Genomic DNA, 22058 nt, shown 5'->3' with positions numbered 1-22058 from the left:
GCCCTTCTGGTCCCCAAGCATTTTATGCAGCACAGGGAGGGTCAGGAAAGTGATTTCACAGATGAAGAAACTGATTTTCAGAGAGACAAAAGCATGTGCCCAAGCCATCCAGTAGCAGAGCTGGAAATAGAATTAACAGAATTATTCAGATGTTCATAAAAATCCCGGGAATAGAATAACCAAGACTGGTAACCATTCGTTGGCTATTGGCCATGCTGGTAGCCCAGCAGCAATGACCCAGGACTTCCTACTGGAGGCATAGTGGACCCAAGGAGGAGATGCCATCAGGCTTCGTGCCAAGGGAAAGGGGTCTGTCCTTCCCTCCCATGGGGCTGGAGCTGACTTTGTGCTGCATAGAGCTGAGTCTATCAGGAAAACTCAGTCACAGGACTGAGACTGGACACTTAGCCCCAGGGCCGGCTTTAGCAAGTGCAGGGCCTGATTCGTGGGGCTTGTATTCACCGGGTGGTGCTCCGAGTCTTCGGCGGCACTTTGGATTGCCGCGCTCCGGCTGGGGCAGTGGGGCTGTGGGACTTGCTGCGCTCCAACCGCGGGAGCAGGGCCGGGGGCTTGCCGCGCTCCACCGGGGAGGCGGGTCACGGGGTTGCCACGCTCGGCCCTCCCTCTTGCCCAGCTACCCAAGCGGGCGATGCGCCCCAGAGGGTGTGTGCTTTGGTGGCTAGGTTGCCGGGGTAGGAGCTGGGAACAGTGACCTGCGTGGTCAGGGATCTTCCAGCAGTGGCAAGTGATATCCCAGGGCAGGCTCTCACCTCTCCTGCATTGGCTTCATTTCACTCCCTAGTGCAGACACCTTCTCAATATCCAGTTCACATGCCTCTGAGCCTCTGCTTATGAATCCAGATGTGCTCCTAGTGATGTTACATGCACCTAACATTAAAGGATCTCTTTCCTTTAAACTTTTCTTTCTATTTCCTTGTCATGCTTTATCATTCTTGGCCTGAACCTTTCCCACCAAAGGTCTCCAACATTAAACATTTCATCGAGTTTTATTGTTATTAGCTTTATTAATACTGGTCATTTTATAATCTTTTTATTATGATTACATTATCAATATTATTAAATTATTAACAAATACAGGAAGTCTCATTGCGAGCTCTGGCAGTGCTGTCCCTATATTTTATAGAAACTGAGATACTCAGAGATAAAGTGGCATCACGAGCATCAGTGCCAGTAACAACAACAGAACTGAGAGCCCAAAGGGCCAGGCCCTGCGTTAACTGTTTGGAAGCACAGCCTCTTCCATGTAAGCTTTAGAAATACACCGGGACGTCATACTAGTTTAACTTAAACTGTAATTCCAAAGGCTCTGTGGATACTCTGGTTTTGGTTTAAGAGTAACTTATTTTGATTGAGCTTAAACTAGTTCCTAAACAACATAGGTTATGTTTAGGGTGACCAGATGTCCCATTTTTAAAGGGACAGTCCCGTTCTTTGGGACTTTTTCTTATATAGGCGCCTATTACCGCCCACCCCCGTCCCATTTTTTCACAGTTGCTATCTGGTAACCCTAGTTATGTTTGCACTGCCAGCATGTCATAGGATCATAGAAATCTTGGGCTAGAAGGGACCTTAGGAGGTTGTCAAGGCTGATTTCCCCACTCTGGCACTTCGAGTGCAGAAGGTGGGGGCCCGCAAGGATTCTAAAAATTAATACTGGCCACTCCAGGCTTGTATTAAACTCCCAAGGTTACAGCTTCTCTCTGACCTTGGATGGGTAGATGCTGCCACCACCCATGTGCAGAACCTCTTTGAGAGCCCAGGAAGGCGCATTTGGGAATTCCTTCCTGTGGGGCACCCTCAAGCCCTTTCACCCCCGCGTCCAAGGAAGAGCTGAGAGGAAAAAAAGGAAATCAGCTGTTGCCACCAGATAATTAAACAACGTACATAAACCTCTTAAGACACAAAAATCCAATTCTGTTCTTAAAAAAGGTAAAAAATTTTAATAAAAAAAAAGAAAGAAAATACATCTGGAAACTCAGACTATTGCTAGATTTTAAAAGAGCAACTACAAGGATTAAGCACCAAGAATAGTTTTCTTGAGGTCCAGCTTAAAGGTTACAAGCAAAACAAAAGTATCTGGGGTTAGCACAGAGGAATCCAGAAGCCATAACAAAATAAAAAGGATAAACCTAATTGCGTCTTCATAGCCATTTCCTGATCTACTTACATATCTGGGGTTTCAAATGAGTAGTTTCTAGGTCTAATACTGATGATTTTTCATAGCTGGCCCAAGTGTCTTACAGCATAGCTGCTTCCCTGTCCACCTCTCCCCAGAAGAACAACAACCGACAAACAAAAGGGGAGTCTTTTTTCAATTTTAAAAAGTTCTAGCCTTCCCATTGGCTCTTTTGGCCAGGTGCCCACTCACTTCCTTTTACCTACGCATAACAGTGAGACTTTTTAACCCTTTACAGGTAGAGCAATTAGAGAACAGATACTAAGAGGGATTTTATAGCTACCGGCTGGCTGGGTGTCCATAAAAGGGAGCTCCCCTCCCCCCCATCATTTATCACAGAGGTCATCAAGTCCAGCCCCCTGTGCTGACAAGTAAACCTAGACCAACCTTGTGGGTGTTTGTTTAACCTGTTACTAAAAACTTCCAGTGACTGGGATTCCACAACCTCCTTTGGAAGCAGATTCCAGAGTTTGACTATCTTTATGGTTAGAAAGATTTCCTAATATCTAACCTAAATCTCTCTTGCTGCGGATTAAGCCCATTACTTCTCATCCTACCTTCAGTGGTCATGGAGAACAATTGCTCACCATCCTCTTTATAGCAGCCCTGGACATATTTGAAGACTGTTGTCAGGTCCCCCTCAGTCTTATTTTCTCAGGACTAAGCATAGCCGGTGTTTTTAATCTTTCCTCATAGGTCAGGTTTGCGAAATGTTTTATTTTTGTTGTTCTCCTCTGGACTCTCTCCAATTTGTCCACATCTTCCTTAAAGTGTGGTGCCCAGAATGGGACACAGTATTTCAGCTGAGGCCTCATTGTGTAGAGCAGGACAATTACCTCCAGTGTCTTACATATGACACTCCTGTTAATGCATCCCAGAATATTAGCCTTTTTCGCAACCGCATCACTTTGTTGGCTCATATTCAGTTTGTGACCCACTAGTACCCCCAACTCATTTTCAGCAGTACTAACACCTCGCCAGTTATTCCAGATTTCATGGTTGTGCATTTGATTTTTCCTTCCTAAGTGAAGTACTTTGCACTTGTCTTTACTGAATTTCATCTTGTTGATTTCAGATCAATTCTCCAATTTGTCATGGTCATTTTAAATTAGAATCCTGTCCTCCAAAGTGCTTGCAACCCCTCCCAGCTTGATGTCAACTGCAATTTTTTTAAGCATAATCTACATTCCATTATCCAACTCATATATGAAAATATCGAATAGTACCAGACACAGGACAGATTCCTGTGGGACCCCACTAGATATGTCCTCTCTGTTTGACAGCCAACCATTGATAACAACTCTGAGTACAGTATTTCAACCAGTTGTGCACCCGCCTTATAGTGATTGCATCTATACCACTTTTCCCTAGTTTGTTTATGAGACTGTGGGTACGTCTACACTACGGGATTATTCCGATTTTACAGAAACCGTTTTTTAAAAACAGATTGTATAAAGTCGAGTGCACGCGGCCACACTAAGCACATTAATACGGCGGTGTGCGTCCATGTACCGAGGCTAGCGTCAATTTCCTGAGCGTTGCACTGTGGGTAGCTATCCCATAGCTATCCCATAGTTCCCGCAGTCTCCCCCGCCCCTTGGAATTCTGGGTTGAGATCCCAGTGCCTGATGGGGCAAAAAACATTGTCGCAGGTGCTTCTGGGTACAGCCTCACCCCTCCCTCTATGAAAGCAGCAGCAGCCAACCGTTTCGTGCCTTTTTTCCTGGGTGAACTGTGCAGACGCCATTCCACGGCAAGCATGGACCCTGCTGAGCTCAAGACAGCAATCATGGATGTTTTAAACACCTCATGCATTATCATGCAGTCTATGCTGAACCAGGACCTGCAAAGCCAGGCGAGGAGGCGGCGGCTACGGCAGCGCGGCAACGAGAGTGATGAGGACATGGACACAGAATTCTGTCAAACTGTGGGCCCCTGCGCTTTGGAGATCCTGCTAGTAATGGGGCAGGTTCTAGCCATTGAATGCCAATTTTGGGCCCGGGAAACAAGCACAGACTGGTGGGTCCGCATAGTGTTGCAGGTGTGGGACAATTCCCAGTGGCTGCGAAACTTTCACATGCGTAAGGGCACTTTCATGGAACTTTGTGACTTGCTTTCCCCTGCCCTGAAGCACCAGAATACAAAGATGAGAGCAGCCCTCACAGTTGAGAAGCGAGTGGCGATAGCCCTGTGGAAGCTTGCAACGCCAGACAGCTACCGGTCAGTCGGGAATCAATTTGGAGTGGGCAAATCTACTGTGGGGGCTGCTGTGATGCAAGTAGCCAAAGCAATCACTAAGCTGCTGCTACGAAAGGTAGTGACTCTGGGAAATGTGCAGGTCATAGTGGATGGCTTTGCTGCAATGGGATTCCCTAACTGTGGTGGGGTGATAGATGGAACCCATATCCCTATCTTGGCACCGGAACACCAGGGCACCCACTACATAAACTGCAAGGGGTACTTTTCCATGGTGCTGCAAGCACTGGTGGATCACAAGGGACGTTTCACCAACATCCACGTGGGATGGCCGGGAAGGGTTCATGACGCTCGCGTCTTCAGGAACACTACTCTGTTTAAACGGCTGCAGCAAGGGAATTACTTCCCAGACCAGAAATTAACAGTTGGGGATGTTGAAATGCCTGTAGTTATCCTGGGGGACCCAACCTACCCCTTGATGCCATGGCTCATGAAGCCATACACAGGCAGCCTGGACAGTAGTCAGGAGCTGTTCAACTACAGGCTGAGCAAGTGCAGAATGGTGGTAGAATGTGCATTTGGCCATTTAAAGGCGCGCTGGCGCACATTACTGACTCGCTCAGACCTCAGCCAAACCAATGTCCCCATTGTTATTGCTGCTTGCTGTGTGCTCCACAATCTCTGTGAGAGTAAGGGGGAGACCTTTATGGTGGGGTGGGAGGCTGAGGCAAATCACCTGGCCGCTGATTATGCACAGCCAGATACCAGGGCGATTAGAAGAGCACACCAGGAAGCGGTGCGCATTAGAGAAGCTTTGAAAACCAGTTTCATCACTGGCCAGGGTACAGTGTGACTGTTGTGTTTATTTCTCCTTGATGACCCCCCCCTTGATTGACTCATTCCCTGTAAGCCACCCACGCCCCCTCCCCTTCAATCACAGCTTGCTTTCTACAGAAATAAAATCACTCTCGTTTAAAAATCATGTATTCTTTATTACTTAATTATAAAAAGAGGGAGAGAACTGACAAGGTAGCCCAGGTGGGGTTTGGGAGGAGAATAGTAGGGAAGGAAAAGGCCACTAAAATTTTTTCATAATAACGAGAGCCTTTTGGTTGGGCTGTCCACTGGGGTGGAGTGGGCGGGTGCACGGAGCCTACCCCCATGAGTTCTTACTCATCTGGCAGGTGAGGAGGCTAAGGAACATGGTGAGGGGGGGAGGTGGTTATACAGGGGCTGCAGCGGCACTCTGTGATCCTGCTGCCGTTCCTGAAGCTCCACCATACGCCAGAGCATGTCAGTTTGATCATGCAGCAGCCCCAGAGTTGCATCCCGCCACCGCTGATCTTCCTGCCGCCACCTCTCATCTCGAGCATCTCTCCTCTCATCTCGAGCGTCTCTCCTGTCCTCACATTCGTCCCTCCTGTCCTCACGTTGGCCCCTCCTGTCCTCACGGTCACTGGCATCTTTCCTGTACTTTGCTACCACGTCCTTCCACTCATTCAGATGAGCTCTTTCATTGCGGGTCACTTCCATGATTTCCGAAAACATTTCTTCTTGCGTCTTTTTTTTCCGCCGCCTTATCTGAGATAGCCTTCGGGACGGAGTAGGGAGGCTTGAAAAATTTGCACCTGCGTGAGGGAGGGAAAAAAGGGAGAGAAGTATTTAAAAAGATACATTTTAGAGAACAATGGTCATACTCTTTCACGGTGAACAACACTATTCACCTTACATAGCACACGTGTCTTCACTACAAGGTCGCATTTTGCATCTTAATATTGAGTGCCTGCAGCTTTGGTGTTACCGTTGAGTGCTGCTTCTTTCCTGTTAATGTGCAGCAGCAGAAACCACCCCGTGGCTGGCATCATGGAAGATCACTGCTAAACACCCACCTTTCCCTCCCCCCACAACCGCGTGGCTGGTAGCAGGAAAGATCCCTATTAGCCAAACGCGAAAAAGCTCAGCGCCAATCGTGCTCCCCCCTTCCCCTGGCTTGGCTACCTGCAGGGAAGGATTTCTTTTAAGCCACAGGCAAACAGCCCAGTAGGAATGGTCATCTCTGTGCACTTACTTAAATTTCTGAATTTCAACCAGGTTACCATGAACGATATCACTCTCCTGAGGATAACACAGTGAGATAAAGAACGGATGTTGCTTGAATGCCAGCAATCACCGGGACCATACGCAGCTAGGCTTTGTCATGCAATTATACCAGATTACTTGCTACATGCATGGCATGGTTAAGTGTCTACCATGGAGGACAGACTAAAGCAGCGCTGCCCAGAAACCTTCTGCAAAGGCTTTTGGAGTACCTCCAGGAGAGCTTCATGGAGATGTCCCTGGAGGATTTCCGCTCCATCCCCAGACATGTTAACAGACTTTTCCAGTAACTGTACTGGCCGCGAATGCATCCCAAGTCCTCAGGGCAAATTAATCATTAAAAAACGCTTACTTTTAAACCATGTCTTATATTTACAAGGTACACTCACCAGAGTTCCCTTCCATGGCTTCATTGTCTGGGATAGTTGCTTGGGAGGGTAATTCCGTCAGGGTGAGAAAAAGCTCCTGGCTGTTGGGGAGAACAGAGTGCTGTGTGCTCTCTACAAGCTCGTCCTCCTCTTCCTCCTCATTTTCCCCGTCCGCAGAATCCTCAGCCATGGCTGTGATTAACACCCCCACCTTGGAATCCACGGACAGGGGTGGGGTAGTGGTGGCGGACCCCCCTAGAATTGCATGCAGCTCAGTGTAGAAGTGGCATGTTTTTGGCCCTGCCCCGGACTTTCCGTTTGCTTCTTTGGTTTTCTGGTAGGCTTGTCTGAGCTCCTTAACTTTCACACAGAACTGTAATGAGTCCCTGGTGTGGCCTCTCTGCATCATGGCCTTGGAAATTTTTTCAAATGTTTTTTCATTTCGTCTTTTGGAACGGAGTTCTGTTAGCACGGAATCCTCTCCCCAAACAGCGATCAGATCCAGTACCTCCCATGCAGTCCATGTTGGAGCTCTTTTTCGATTCTCAGGAGACTGCATTGTTACCTGTGCTGATGAGCTCTGCGTGGTCACCTGTGCTGGTGAGCTCTCCATGCTGGCCAAAAAGGAAATGAAATTCAAAAGTTCGCGGGGCTTTTCCTGTCTACCTGGCCAGTGCATCCGAGTTCAGATTGCTTTCCAGAGTGGTCACAATGGTGCACTGTGGGATAGCTCCCGGAGGCCAATACCGTCGAATTGCGGCCACACTAACCCTAATCCGACATGGCAATACCGATTTGAGCACTACTCCCCTCATCGGGGAGGAGTACAGATATTGGTTTTAAGAGCCCTTTATATCGATATAAAGGGCTTCGTTGTGTGGACGAGTGCAGCGTAAAATCGGTTTAACACTGCTAAATTCGGTATAAACGCGTAGTGTAGACCAGGCCTGTCATGTGGGAGCTTGTCCAAAGCCTTATTAAAATCGAGATATATTATGTCTAGTATGCCAGTAACCCCTTCAAGGAAATTAGGTTGCTTTGGCATGATTTGTTATTGACAAATCCATGTGGGCTATTACTTGTTACCCGATAAGGTGCTTCCAAGCTGATTAATAATTTGTTCCAATATCTTTCCACATATCAAAGTTAGACTGACTGACTGGTCTACAATTCCCCAGTACCTCTTTGTTACCCTTTTTAAAGAAAGGGACTATGACACTTGCCCTTCTCCAGTTCTCTGGGACCTCAGCCGTGCTCCGTGAGTTCTGGAAGACAATTCCTAACAGTTCCAAGATGACTTCAGCTAGTTCCTTAAGTACCCTAGGATGAATTTCATTAAGCCCTGTGTCACAGAGTCACCGCGGCAAAGCTCTGGAACTACTCCCTACCAAGCCAGTCAGGACTCTGGGGGAGCCTCCTCTCGCTGAGCATACTGTCTCTAGGACAAGAAGCTTACACAGCTTCAACCTTGCTGAGTCTGACCTTGGAGCATTCAGCATCCTCTGCCCCTCCGTGCACTTCCCACAGCAAGAATGAGTGGGACATGACAGAAACACTGGGCAGGAAGTACCTCTCTGTCCCACTCAGCTCCAGGGCTCTGGTTACAGCAGCTCCTCCCCCCTGCCAGCCAGGTTATTTGCATTTTCATTGACTGCTTCAGTCTCAGCTGATTGGTTCCCTGGATTCAAATTCAAATCCTAGGCCATTACAGAAGCAGGGCCTGGATCCTGCCCCAAAGAGACACAGTCATCCCCCAACAGGACCCCACAGCTGATATCTTGGAGAACCCCAACTGCCAGCCAGCACAACCCCTCCTGTGTCTGCACAGGGATCCAGGCCATAGGCAGGGCCAGGGGCTTCATCCCTGGGACCTTCACCCAGGTCACACAGCCCTGAAGCATCTGGTGAGGCTGCACCATCCAGGGCCTGACAACAGTTCTCTCTGTCCCAGGGTCTTGCCACCCCAGGAATGTCTCCCCATTGACCACCACCTTCCACTCCCACTGGGGGTCCGAGGGGCCTGAGCCCAGGAGAGTCCACGCAGACATATATGCTGGGACCATGAGTGAGGGCCAGTCTGCCACCCCGCCCATCTGGTTAAACAGCTCTATGGCCTTGGGACTCAGGAAGGGGGCTAGACACTGGAGCCTTTCTGCCGGGCCAGGCTGGCTCCAATTGCCAGCCTTCCCAAAGGCCATGAGACAGGCATCTCTATCTCCCCCCTCCTTAACCTGGGGCGGCAATTTAGTGTCAAGATTCCCTGCGGAATTGGCATCTATGGGTCCATCCCCACTCATCCCTGGATGAGTCCCTCTGCCTCTCAGCTCAGCCATCACCAGTTCCTGCTGCCTCTGTCTCTCCTGCTGTTCTGCTTCATGCCTTCCCATTCTCTCATGGTCCTCTGACTCCTTCGATCTCAGCTCCAATTCCATCTGTCTCAGATCCACCGACTGGGAACCCTCGTGGGTCTCTCGTGGCCCCAGCTGGGTCAGGAGCCGATGCAGACCCTGGGGCTCTCAGCCTTTCTCGGGCCCCCAGCTGGGTCAGGAACCAGCTCCTTAGATTGAGCCTCCTCTTCCAACTGAGTAATCAGCTGTGCTTTAGTGAGCTTTCCAATGTGCAGCCCTCTCTCTCTGCACAGCTCTACAATGTCCTTCTGAAGGAGATGGTTATAGGGCATCTCCATGCTGTTCCCAAGTGGTCACGGACTCACAGGCCTGTGCTCTCTCCACTCCCCACGATCCCTGAGGAACCCCTTAAGAGTGACAGCCCTTCTCGGGGGTCCACTCTCTCGGGGTTAAGCCATAGGCTCCTCCGCCTCATGGAACCGCACCTCTTGGAGCCTCCAGCATGCCTGTCTCCTGCTAATCCCCCTTCGTTTTACTGCTCCCCAGTCACTTACTGCAGGATGCTCTGTCCGCAGGGTGCAGTTTATCCCACCACTGCCACTAGTTGTCACAGTGTCACCAGGGCAATGCTCTAGAACTACTTTCTACGAAGCCAGTCAGGACTCTGGGAGAGCCTCCTCTCGCTGAGCAGACTGTCTCCAGGGCAAGAAGCTTACACAGCTTCAACCTTCCTGGGTCTGACCTCGGAGCATCCTCTTCCACACCGTGCGCTTCCCGCAGCGAGTCCACCCAAGCGGGGCTCCTGGGAAAGCCAGAGGGCCCTGCACCCCGACTCTGCAGTCAGACGTGACTCTCAGCCAGCCGGTAACACAGAAGGTTTATTAGTCGACAGAAACACAGCGTAGAATGGAACTTGTTAGCACAGAAATTAGTGACTTACAGCCGAGTCCATCTTGGGAGAAAGGGAGCCAAGAGCCAGGGCTCTGGCCCTCCTCCTGTGCCCCAAGCCAGCAGAGAGCGACTAGCTTCCAGCTGCTCCTCCTTCGGCCTTTGTTTCGCTTCCCAAGCCAAGAGTCACCTGGTCGCATCCCCCTCCTGGTCTCAGGTTATGAAGGGGTGGCCATAGCATCCACGCAGGCAGCTGGAGCAACCCCCACAAAAGTCACACATGCTTATTCCCACCACCTAGACATTGGTGCAATGCCAACGGAAACTGAGGCACAGACAGCATTCATGTAAAACAGTAAGACTCATACAACATAACAAGGGAAAATCTCCACTTTGCCACACCCTGCCAACTTGAACACATCTATCTTATCTAAATATTCTTTAATGTCTTCTTTCCCTAGTTTGGCTTGTGTTCCTTCCTCCTTGTTGTTAATATTAATTTTCTGGTCACAACTACCCTTTTTATTGAAGACTGAAGCAAGATAAGCATGCAATGCTCCAGGCTTCTTGATGTCATAGAATATCAGGGTTGGAAGGGACCTCAGGAGGTCATCTAGTCCAACCCCCTGTTCAGAGCAGGACCAATCCCCGGAGCTCTAAATGGCCCCCTCAAGGATTGAACTCTCAACACTGGCTTTAACAGGCCAATGCTTAAGCCACTGAGCTCTCCCTCCCACTATCAATTAGGAATGCTCCTTCCCTGCTAAGTAGAGGACCTCCACTTCCCTTCTATCTTTTTCCTGCTGTATTCATAGAACCTCTTCTTATTGCCTTTTATGTCCCTTGCTAGGTGTAATTCATTTCGTGCCTTAGCCTTTCTAATCTTGTCTCTGCTTGCTTGTTCTTGTGTACTCCTGAGCAATTTGTCCACATTTCTACTTTTTGTTTTATTCCCTTTTCTTTCCAGATCATTGAAGAGCTCCTGAGGGAGCCATATTGGCCTCTTACTATTCTTCCGATCTTTCTGACACACCAGCGTGCTGCTGCAGCTAGTCAAGGTAAATCCTAGCTGGGGGTGTAGTGCTGACCTCAACTAGCCACAGCGAGGTTAAAAACTACAGAGCCTCATTTCCACTAAGGTTTCATACTGAGATGCTCTCTTGAGGTACCTATTTCGCTGTGAAAAGCACACCTGTTTTTACAGTGAGGACATTGCCTTAAGCTAATGTGAAATAAATTGGGTTTAAATCAAAATCAGTGGGGTCCACACAGCCTTTTGCTCCAGCTTCAAATCATCCTGTGAAATCTGTGCCACTGAGCATAGGCTGGTACAGATCAACCCTGGTGATTCACAGCATGGGCAGGGGACCCCAGCATGCAGGGAACATTGACCATTACTGTTACTTATGAAAAACACCTTTTCATTGCCCTGGAGCCCTGACACACCTGAAAAACCACGAGGCGCAAAAGCCCCTGTAGACCTGGTGCCTATCTGCACTTCTATTCTCCCACCCTTTGTCAGTCTTGTCTATTTACCCTGGAAGTTTCTAGGAACAGGGTATCTTACTAGGTTGATCTTACTGACAGCTTTGCTGTGAGTACTCTAACACTACTGCTAATAACCATAATCATTGTGTTGTGTCAAGAATAAGCAGGACTCTTGTAGTACCTTGTATAACAATACTGTATCCAATGTACCTGTGTAAGTAAACACAGACCCTATATAGCAACGGTTCTCAATTGGGGGTCCGCAGAGCCTCGCAGCTAAACCTGGTGGCCCAAGCCCCAGCTCTGAAGCCGGGAGCGGCATGGGGCTGAAGCCAGTGGGCTCCCCACCCCAGCTGGGAGTGGTGCAGGGCTGAAGCTGCCCGCCGCCCGCCCCAAGGCTTCGAAGCCAGGAGTGACATGGGGCTGAAAGCCGCTGAAGCTGGCATGCCCCCTCCCCTCCCCAAAGTCCCCGAAGCTGGGAGCGATGTGGGGCTGAAGCCGGCAAACCTCCCTCCCCAAGTCAGGAGCAGTGGGGGGCTGAAGCCGGGAGCCCCAGCACCCCCTGCCCCGCTGAAGCTGGGAGCTGCACTGGGAGCCCCCTCCCTGCCTGCACCCTGAGCTACCCCCTGCCTGCACACAGCCCCTAACTACCCCCTCCCCAGGGGCGGCTCCAGGCCCCAGCACGCCAAGCGTGTGCTTGGGGCAGCAAGCCACGGGGGGCGCTCTGCCGGCGCCGCGAGGGCGGCAGGTAGGCTGCCCTCAGCGGCTTGCCTGCAGAGAGTCCGCTGGTCCCGCAGCTTTGGCGGACCTCCCGCAGGCCGCCGAAGCTGCGGTGTTATGTCCTAGGGGCAGCCGGTGTAGGAAGCAATCACTTGAGGCCAGAGAGCAGACAGCTAACCAAAACCTCCATTTTATTTACAGAAACAGAGAGCTCACTCAGCTGGTTGAAACCGGCTGAGCTATCCCTTAATAGTCTAACTCAGTTGCCATAGTAACAAAACCCATGACAACCAAATACACAACATATTCCTCCCCCCCTAATAAGAACATCCCCTAAATAAAACACACACTAAACTAGAGAAGGAGGGTAGACTGCCTCCATTCCCGGCTAAACCCTGGGGATTATTTTGCCCCATAACCGTGGGTTCGCCCTAACTAAAGATCCAGCCGATGAGGAGGCCTTCTGTCTCTAGGTGGATTACGGCGAACTTCTGGTGTTGTTGCACCCGAAAGTACTAGGGGCTCAGGGTCCGCAGCACGAATAGGTGAGGAGGTGGTATCAGCTCGTGCTGGGCAAAGGGGTATCTCAGCTGCCGGCAGTAATGGAGGAGAACAGTCAGGAACAGGTGACTCATGATTCGGTGTCTCACCAGGAGGGGTGAAGTCAGACCCCTCAACTGCAGATGGGTCCTGAAGACTGGCATGACCTGGCAACAGCTGATCTACATGTCGCCGCCAGGTAAGATTCTCTGCAGTCCGGACTGTATAAGAAACAGGTCCTGTTTGAGCGATGACTGTGGCCGGGACCCATTTAGCTCTGGAAGTATAATTCCGAGCCAAAACCGGCTGCCCTGGGCTAAAGGTTCAGTCTTTTGCTCTGGGTGCCCGTCTGATTACTTGATATTGCTGCTGATGTTGCACAGTTTGTCTGGGTTCAGAAGGTTTCAGCAGATCAAAGCAAGTGCGCAGCTGTCGTCCCATCATTAGAAAGGCTGAGGAAGCCTGGGTCGTAGCATGAGGTGTGTTTCTATAGGAAAGTAAGAAGGTATCCAGACGCTTTTGAATGGAGTGTTGTCCCTTTGCTGATTTCAAAGCGTTTTTCATTGTCTGCACAAATCTTTCAGCTAATCCGTTGGTGGACGGATGATATGGTGCTGACATGATGTGGTGTATCCCATTTGCCTTCATAAAATTTTGAAACTCCTGAGAGACAAACTGCGGTCCGTTGTCGCTCACAAGTTGTTCTGGCAGACCAAAACGACTAAAGAGTCCTCGTAGTTTTTGGATAGTACCCTCTGCAGTAGTGGACTGCATTATAGAGACTTCTGGCCATTTAGAATGGGCATCTACTGCCACCAAGAACATGCTTCCTTCAAGGGGGCCAGCAAAGTCAACGTGAATACGTTGCCACGGGTTTTCAGGCCAGTCCCATGGGTGTAGGGGTGCCCACTGGGGTGCATTTCTTACACTCTGACATGACATACAAGCTTTTGCCTTCTCTTCAATAGCACTGTCCAATCTAGGCCACCAAAAATAGCTTCGTGCAATTTCCTTCATGCGCACTATTCCACAGTGACCGGAATGTAGCTGTTCTAACATCTGTGATCTCAGGGGTGGTGGAATAATGACACGCCTCCCCCACAACAAACAACCAGATTGGACCGATAACTCCGTCCGCCTAGACATGTAGGGAACAAGGTCGGGTGAGACCGGAGAGGTTTGTCGAGATTTTCCATGCATCACCAGGTCCATAACTTGGGATAATACTGGGTCAACGCGGGTTGCCTTCTTTATCTGAGTAGCAGTGATGGGTGTATTCTCTACCTGTTCAAAGTAGAAGATTTCCTTTTGGGCACTATCTTGATGTTTGACCGGTAAAGGCAACCTTGAGAGGCCATCTGCATTGCCGTGCAAAGTGGATTTCCGATATTTGATTTCATATGTGTGTGCAGAAAGTATCAATGCCCAACGTTGCATACGACTAGCAGCTAATGGGGGAATGCCTGTGTAGGGTCCAAAAATTGATGTCAGAGGTCGATGGTCTGTAAGAAGAGTAAACTTTCGCCCAAACAGGTACTGATGAAACTTCCGAATTCCAAAAACAATTCCTAATGCCTCACGTTCGATTTGGGCGTAGTTAGTTTCTGCTTTGCTTAGAGTGCGTGAAGCAAAAGCAATAGCTCTTTCTTCTCCCGAAGGCATAATGTGTGACACGACCGCTCCCACTCCATAAGGGGAAGCATCGCAGGCCAATTGCAGGGGTAAGGATGGATCAAAGTGCGTTAGAACTTCAGAATTTAACAATGCATCCTTAGCTTTGTTAAATGCAACATCACAGGCTTCAGTCCACTTCCAGGCCTTGTTCTGCCCAAGGAGCTCATGAAGTGGTTTTAGCAGTGTGGCTAACTGTGAGATGAACTTTCCATAATAGTTCAGTAGTCCTAGAAATGAGCGTAGCTGGCTTACATTTCGAGGTGGGGGAGCCTCCACAATAGCTTTAACTTTTGCAGGGGCCTTATGAAGACCTGCAGAATCGATGATGTGTCCCAAATATTCAACAGAGGGCTTGAAGAATTCACACTTGTCTTTGTGAACTCGTAGGCCATACTCTTCCAGTCTTTGTAGGGTAGCCTCTAAATTCTTTAAGTGATCCTCTTCATTTCTTCCAGTGACCAGGATATCATCCAGATAGCACTGAACTCCTGACAAGCCACACAAGATCTGGTCCATAGCCCTCTGGAACAGGGCGGGAGCCAATGTGATTCCGAAGGGTAGGCGACAGTATCGATAAAGCCCCTTATGAGTCACAATAGTCAACAGCTCTTGGGACTTTTCATCGACGTGCATCTGTAAATATGCTTGACTCAGATCAATCTTACTGAACTTTTGTCCCCCAGCCAGGCCTGCGAAGAGGTCATCGATGCGGGGAAGCGGGTATTGCTCTGCACACAACACTGGGTTGACAGTGACTTTAAAATCACCGCAAATCCGGAGAGAGCCATCTTTCTTCACTATTGGAACGATAGGAGTGGCCCATGAGCTATGGGTAACTGGTATTAGGACTCCATTGGTGACCAGGCGCTCCAGGTCTGCTTCAACTTTTGGCCTGATGGCATATGGCACAGTTCGGGCTTTCAGATATTTTGGTGGACTGCCAGGTTTAATGTTCAATGTCACAGTGATTCCCTTCATACTTCCCAAATCATCTCCAAAAACAGCAGCATGTTTCCTTAGTATAGGGGTTAGACTGGTTTCTTCTTTAGTCATCCGGTGCACTTCTGCCCAGTTCAGCTGAATCTTCCCAAGCCAAGACCTACCCATTAAGGCTGGGTAGTCACCTCTCACCACAAACAGTGGCAATTTAGCCGCCTGTCCATTGAGCTCCACCTTAACATCAATAGTGCCCAACATGGGCACAGCTTCACCTGTATACGTCTTCAGAACAGTTTTTGTTGCCTTAAGCGGAAGATGCTGTAGCTTTTCCTTATACACAGTCTCAGGAACCAGCGAGACAGCTGCACCGGTGTCTAGTTCCATGCGTATAGGTTTGCCCTCCAATAAGGGGGTTACCCAGTATTCATGTGAGCCCGCTGCCAAAGACAAAACATGCAGTGGCACTTCCTCTTGTGAGGAGGTGTCACCTTGATCATCCTGGGTCTGCTCTAGGGTATGCAAGGTTCCTCTTTTTGTCGGCCAGACCACAGGCCTCTTTTTCTTTTGTTTACAGGCATACTCAATGTGTCCCTTTTTGCCACAGTGTCGACACACCAGGTCCTTACACCAGCATTCTGATGCCTGGTGACCCAGCTTACCACAGCGGTAACATTCTTGACTCTGCACCGTTTTGTGGGTCAGTTCTTGTGACACTTTTTGCACCCTAGGGGATGCACCGATGTATTGTGCCTCCCTTGTAGCCAGTTCCATGGAGACAGCAATATCAACAGCCTTCTGTAATGTAAGCTGAGCCTCTGTCAGTAGGCGCTTCCGTATAGCTTCACTGCAGAGGCCACACACTAACCTGTCACGCAGGGCATCATTTAACATCTCTTTAAATTCACAGTGTTCTGCTAGCTTTTTTTAAATGGCTACAAATTGTACAACTGTTTCATCTTCCTTTTGGTCTCTTTTGTGGAACCTATATCTTTCAACAATTACCAGTGGTTTTGGGGAGAAATGAGACCCCAGGATTTCCACAATGTCACTGTAAGATTTAGTCTCAGGCTTAACAGGGTGTAGTAAACTGCGTAGCAGGGAGTAGGTTTTAGCCCCTACAACAGTTAAGAATATTGGCACCTTCTTCGCTTCTGTAATGTCATTTGCAATACCAAAAAGCTCAAAATGCTCAGTATACACATGCCACTGCTCTGTATTCTCATCAAAAGGCTCCAGGGGCCTGGTCAGAGTAGCCATGATTTTTAGTTTCACTTTCACAGTCAGTGCAAACAAGCAGCTTTTTTTCTTTGTTTGGTCTTTACCTTGACTTCTACTTCCTTCTGTTACTGGAGCAGCACCGGAATCCCACCCTCGTCGCCAGTGTTATGTCCTAGGGGCAGCCGGTGTAGGAAGCAATCACTTGAGGCCAGAGAGCAGACAGCTAACCAAAACCTCCATTTTATTTACAGAAACAGAGAGCTCACTCAGCCGGTTGAAACCGGCTGAGCTATCCCTTAATAGTCTAACTCAGTTGCCATAGTAACAAAACCCATGACAACCAAATACACAACATGCGGGACCAGCGGACCCTCCGCAGACAAGCCGCCGAAGACAGCCTGCCTGCTGTGCTTGGGGCGGCAAAATGTCTAGAGCCGCCCCTGCCCCTCTCTGCACCCTGAGCTACTCCCCTCACTTCATGCAGTCCCTAGCTACCCCCTCCCTGAACCCTGAGTGGTTTTTAAACTTTTTGAACTGAGTCCCCCCCTTTGAGTTATATTTTTGGTTGCATCCCCTCACCCCCAGCCCAGACAGGCTGGGTGGCCTCCTGAGTGAGTCAGGGGGTGGAAGTGGCACTCCCTTCCCAGACCCTGCTGTGCAGAGCTGGTTTGAGCCCTGCCAGCCTTTGCCCCCCGCCCCCAGTAGAAGTAAAACTATGCCTATGCCCAAGGGTTCCCCCCCAGCTTGGAGCCCCCTGTTCTCCCTCCCTGCTGGACCCTGGTGTTTCTATAGCATGTTGGGGGGAGGGGAGGCTCAGCAAGAAAAAGGTTGAGAACTCCTGCTATATAGTACAGTCTGAATCACTGCATTGGACCTAATACATGTACTTCTGTCTGCATCTGCCCACCTAGAGCAAGATCAGCCCACAAAATGGGTTGGTCTGATTGAAGGAGTCTGGTTTTAGTGAATATAGGCAAATCTGCTGTGAACTAGCTGAATGGGTGCCCTCTGCTGTTGTGCTGAGCTGGATCCCACCCTGTCCGGGAAACAAAACACCTCCCCTGCCCCAGCTGCATGTTTCGTGTGGCTCTGACAATAACGCTTACATGTTGCTTGCTGGCGTGTGAGCCTGTAATGGCATCACTGTAAGTCTTTGCCTGAACATCACACGGCCTTCTTCCTAGTACATTTGGGCTTCCTTGCTGCATTGGCTGGGGCAGCACAATCTATAGTCTGTAGCTGTGAAGGCACATCACACAGGAAGGGCTGGGCCAGCAAGAACACATGGCAGAGGCCACAGCACAAATGCATTGTGGGTATTAGGTGGAGAATGGAGTCAGTGGATTCCAACCTCCCAGTGGAAAGCAAGGAGTTTGCATGAGTGATGCAGTATCAGTGGACCCACTTCCATTGTTGTGATACTATAGTTCAGGCTGCATTCTGCTAATCCTTAAAATGGGCATTCAAATGCATGTGCAAAGTGCAGTGTATCTGCCCCAAATATTCAGCCCTTAATCTCCCAGTAAGACTGGAATTTCTGCAAGAGTTTGAAGAGAACCAGTTACTGATTTCCTGAGTTCTAATCAATGACAAATTGTCCCCCAGAAGTTCACATTCTGAGTCTCGTGATCTTTCAACCCCACTGGCTTAAAAACTACAAACTGGAGAAAGTCAAAAAAGTGAGCCCAATGAGAGTTTGGTGGGCTTGTTGGGGCTACATCATTATTTTGTTAATTAACCCAAATTAAAAAAAAATTGGATTCTTCATCAGAACTGAATCTGTATGAATGGTGGTGATCTGATTCATGATGGCCAGGAGTAATATCTGGTGGTTCATCAAGGATCAGAGGGTACATCTACACAGCAAAGAAAAACCCATACTGCCTGGTTAATTGACTTGGGCTGATGTGGCTCGGGCTGAAGATGTGCTTTGCAGTGTAATTGTCTTGCTTGAGCTGGAGCCTGGCCTTTGAAAACCATTGCAGAGGGAGAGTCTCAGAGCTGAGGTGGGAACGTCTACACAGCTATGCCTGCAGCCTGAGCCTCACAAGCTTGCCTGGACTCTGAGGCTTGGTGCTGCAGGTTTTTTTTTGCAGAGTACACATGCTCAAAGAGTCACAGAGTTTAACGCTAGAAGGGACTATCAGGTCCTGTGTATCACAGGCCAGCACCATCACCCAGCACCCATACACCAAGCCCAGTAACCAGAATTAGACCAAAGTAGTATAGTTTCCTGACAATCAAGATCTTCACCATAGAAACTGTTGCCTCCATGAAACTGTTCAGGACCTCCTGAATTGGCTGAAGATTTTAAAGAAGACCAGGATGTGGGGCAATCCATTGCTGCTTGCTCTGCACTGATGGAGCCATCGCTATGGCAAAGATCCGGCTCTTTGTGCAGATGGCTCAAGAGCTCTGTTCCTGAATCACCTGGACAGGAGAGAGGGTCAAAATTTTTGAGTGAATTTCCCCCCCATTTCAAATATGGTCGTTAAAGCAAATGTAAATAGTGAATCATTTTTAAAATAAATAAATACATAAAAGTAGTATTTTCAGGCAAAAATGGCACAGTTTTTTGACAAAAAAATTCACGTTAAAAAACTCCAAGCAGTTCTACTGTCCAGTTGATTCAGGGCAGAACTTGTGAACCAGCTAAACAGTTTAATGAAGCTCAGGATCTCTGACTTAGCAGGGGCTCATTTCATGCACACCAGGATGTTGGTAAACGGAGTCATTGCTTTGTCATTGTCTCTTGGAAATAACTGGGAAATGAATACACAAAAACAGTGTTCTGCATGTGAGTTAAGGTTGCTCTTAACAGCCTTCAGCAAGGCAATGAAAAGTTGAGGTTCCCAATAGTCCGTGCCTTCTGATCCCTCTTCTACAGACACACATCACTGCATTAGCTTGACTACCTCTGCCACAGCGAGTGCGCCACAACCATAACTCCGTCCAGCTGCAGGACCAGCCTTCCAGCACCTCCTTACCCAAACCCGAGGGTCTGCAGCGACAGCAGTGGGTGAGGGAGTCTGGTCTGTAGTGGAGGGTGGTGGAATTTTCAAAAGCAGCTTCTGATTTCGAGCATACCCAACTTGAGCCAGGTAGGACCTGAGCTGTGGAAGTGCTCAACGCCCACAGCTCTTTGTGCCCACGAGAACTGTGCGTGCACTCAGCAGCTTTGACAATCCTGTCTCCTGTGTCTCAAGGTGGAGTCACCCCAAAGCCATGGCTGCTGTTGAAAATGTGGCTGTGAGTGATCTGGCCAAGGCCACACAGTGAGTCAGTGGCAGAGCGGGGTCACAAGGCAGGAATAAAGCTAGCTGGCTATAGGGGAACAATTGTGATTTCTGAATGGAAATTTGTCTGCTTCTGTTCCCGCCTTTTATAGCAAGCAATTCTAGGACGCTCATCTGAGCAAAATGTTATTGCCAACCAGTCACTGAAGATAAATTCCAGGCCTGCTGCTGAGATGTGCTCAATTGTAGAACAAATTGAATATTGTCGTGAAACTCAGTTCATTTTGGGCAGTCAGGGAAGTGGGTGCTAAAGGTTAGGTCACCCAGTCAGAGAACAGAGATATTCCCCTGTGACTGAGTTAGAGAGGCTCAGACTTCTTGGATCACATTTTTATACAAAGATCATTTCATAATCACCTGGCCTTACATCCATGATCCCATAAAACACCACCCTGGCTGTCTACAATGACTCAGCCTCCTCCTCTCCCCGCTGTGCTCACACAGACCATCTTCACGCCTTCACAGAGACATCACCCTCCTGTCCATTCCCAGCCACCACTACTCCGATCCACTCCTGTCCCATGTACAATAGTGTGCCAACAGCAGCCATTACTTCTATGGAAGAGTGATATAGGAAGGTATTGAATGGACTGTAGCGGTCTGTGCTGCAGTTCAGTAGCTGGAAGGAAGGAAGAAGAGCCAGTGCTGTGTGATCAGCCAGATCCTATGGAGCATAATTTGTGAAGCTCTGACTTTGGGGACTAAATACATAGCTCTAATAGGGTATCCTCAGTGAATGGTGCAGGAGCATGGGCTGACAGTTGTTCACATAAACTATTCATTGAACAGTTCCCCCGAAGCATGACCTTCTCATGGACAGTTCACCAACTGAAATTCACAGAATACACTGTCTGCGGTGACAAACTGGGCCATGTCTGCTTCTGGCTCCCACTCCCACATGTCGCTTGCTAGATTCCATTGCCTGCCAGTCACATGACTGAACAACAACATGCACCAAGAGACAGTTAAAAAGCCACCAGAGAAAAGGTGAAAAACAAAGCCGAGAAAGCCCTGAAGTTGGGCCGGGGCTCGCTCTAGAGCTGTGTCGACCCTGACAAATTTAGGACCAGACGTTGTCACCGTTGCAGATCCACTGGCAGGGGAAGCAGCAATGTAGAACAGGACTCTGGTGTTTTATCCTCATGTTGCCTCGCTCTGCAGGCAAGAGAGGAGCTGAGGGTTCAAACACAGTTATGGCAGGCTTGGTAAATCCGCAGCAATACCAGCTAAATGAAGGAGTCTCGGTGGCGATCGCAAAGCTTCTTGCTCCCTAGGGAACAGCTAAACTAAACAAAAGAGAAATCCAATAAGGGGGATAGGTTAGAGAAGCAATTACAGGATTATTGTACAACCCGCCCTTCAGTCAAACATAAAACTAGCCAGCATCATTTCTCTATATAGGCATTAGAATTTGCAGGGCAGGGTCAAAATTCACTTGGTCCAGGTGCCAAATCTGAGTATTTGTGGGCCCGCAATGGATTTTATTGGTGCAATTGCAACAACTAGGCTTGTTCCCTACATAAACAGCAGAATTAGAGGGAGCTGGACCAAAACTGGACTAAAATTGCCGTCTCCATGAACAGTGACCCAGGGAGAGCACAGAAAAACACGGGGATTCGTTACCTCGTTAGGATTTTAACAATTCCCACCTTTCTGATTTGTGATTATTTGCACAATGAAATCTAAATGCGTATTCCCCCCAAAGGCTCTTTCCGGCTTCCTTTTATGGTAAGTTACATTTATTGAATTGTTCAATAAAGCACAAGAACAAAAATCACAACCAGGAGATCATCACAAGCCACACAAAGGAAAGACCCCACCTTGTGCCTGGAGCATGCAGTCTAAAGGCAGACAATTCCGACTATCCTCCTCTCACAGGGCTCCAAGACACGCTCATCCTCGTCTCTTTTAAATATTGATTTCTCCTCTTAGCTACTCCTGCTCCATCTCCCCTGTTCCCCACTTCCCAAGGGCATGCCTTGGCCCATTAGGGAGATGAGCATTGTTTAGCGGTCTGGCACAATCCTCCCCCCGAATTCCACTGCCTAAATGGAGAACAAGTCTAGCTACTCGCTTGAGCACCAAGAAA

This window comes from Mauremys mutica, chromosome 11 (assembly GCF_020497125.1).
Source record: "Mauremys mutica isolate MM-2020 ecotype Southern chromosome 11, ASM2049712v1, whole genome shotgun sequence".
Classification (NCBI taxonomy): domain Eukaryota; kingdom Metazoa; phylum Chordata; order Testudines; family Geoemydidae; genus Mauremys; species Mauremys mutica.
This window is presented reverse-complemented; position numbering follows the sequence as displayed.